The sequence below is a fragment of the Microtus ochrogaster genome, unplaced genomic scaffold, assembly GCF_000317375.1.
Source record: "Microtus ochrogaster isolate Prairie Vole_2 unplaced genomic scaffold, MicOch1.0 UNK13, whole genome shotgun sequence".
Taxonomy (NCBI): Eukaryota; Metazoa; Chordata; class Mammalia; order Rodentia; family Cricetidae; genus Microtus; species Microtus ochrogaster.
The window spans coordinates 553,595-555,429 of record NW_004949111.1 but is presented as its reverse complement, the minus strand read 5'-3'; positions in this window follow the sequence as shown (position 1 = coordinate 555,429).

Sequence of the window (1,835 nt, the reverse complement as noted above, 5' to 3'; positions counted from 1 at the left end):
TTTTGTGCATGGCAATAGATATGGATCTATTTTCATTCTTCTACGGGTTGACAACCAGTACTGCCAGCACCATTTGTTGAAGATGCTTTCTTTCTTCCATTGCATACTTTTAGCTCCTTTATCAAAAATCAGGTGTTCATAGGTTTGTGGGATAAAATCTGGGTCTTCTACTCTATTCCATTGATCGACTTCTCTGTTTTTATGCCAATACCAAGTTGTTTTCAATACTGAAGCTCTGTAATAGAGTTTGAAGTCAGGGATGGTAATGCCTCCAGAAGTTCCTTTATTGTATAAGATTGTTTTGGCTATCCTGGGTTTTTTATTTTTCCACATAAAGTTGATTAATGTCTTCTCAAGATCTGTAAAGAATTTCGATGGGATTTTAATGGGGATTGCATTGAATCTATAAATTGCCCTTGGTGAAATTGCCATTTTTACTATGTTGATCCTCCCAATCCAAGAGCAAGGGAGATCCTTCCATTTTCTAGTATCCTCTTCAATTTCTTTCTTCAAAAACTTAAAGTTCCTTTCAAATAGATCCTTCACATCCTTGGTTAGAGTTACCCCAAGATATTTTATGCTATTTGTGGCTATTTTGAAAGGTGATGCTTCTCTGATTTCCCTCTCTGCTTCATTATCCTTTGTGTATAGGAGGGCAACTTATTTTTTGGAATTGATCTTGTATCCTGTCATACTACTAAAGGTGTTTATTAGCTGTAGGAGTTCTTTGCTGGAGTTTTTGGGGTCGCTCATGTACACTATCATATCATCTGCAAATAATGAAAGTTTAACTTCTTCCTTTCAATTCGAATGAATTTTATCTCCTTATGTTGTCTTACTGCTATTGCTAGAACTTCAAGCACTATATTGAAAAGGTATGGAGAGAGTGGACAGCCTTGTCGTGTTCCTGATTTTAGTGGGATGGGTTTAAGTTTCTTTCCATTTAATTTGATATTAGCTGTCGGCTTGCTGTAAATAGCTTTTATTATAGTTAGGTATGACCCTTGTATCCCTAATCTCTCTAAGACCTTTATCATAAAGGAATGTTGAATTTTGTCAAATGCTTTTTTCAGCATCTAATGAAATGATCATATGGTTTTTTCTTTCAGTTTATTTATATGATGGATTACATTGATAGATTTGCGTATGTTGAACCATTTCTGGGCTGAAGCCTACTTGATCATAATGGATAATTTTTCTAATGTGTTCTTGGATTTGGTTTTCCAGTATTTTGTTGAGGATTTTTGCATCAAAGTTCATGAGTGAGATTGGCCTGTAATTTTCTTTCTTGGTTGAGTCTTTGTGTGGATTTGGTACCAGAGTAACTGTGGCTTCATAAAGGGAATTTGGCAATGACTTTTCTTTTTCTATATTGTGAAATACCTTAAGGAGTATAGGTATTAGGTCTTCTTGGAAGTTCTCGTAGAATTCTGCATTGAAACCATCTGGTCCTGGGCTTTTTTTGGTAGGGAGGTTTTTGATAACAGGTTCTAATTCTTCGTGACTAACAAGTCTATTTAGGTTGTTCACCTGGTCCTGCTTTAACTTTGGTATATGGTACTTATCTAAAAAATGTCCATTTCTTTAACATTTTCCAATTTTGTGGCATACAGGCATTTGTAGTAAGATCTAATGATTCTCTGAATTTCCTCTGTGTCTGTGGTTGTGTCTCCCTTTTCATTTCTGATGTTGTTAATTTGTGTATTTTCTCTCTGCCGTTTGATTAGTTTGGATAGGGGTTTATCAATCTTGTTGATTTTCTCCAAAAACCAGCTTTTTGTTTCATTGATTCTTTGGATTGTTTTCTGTGTTTTTATTTTGTTGATTTCAACCCT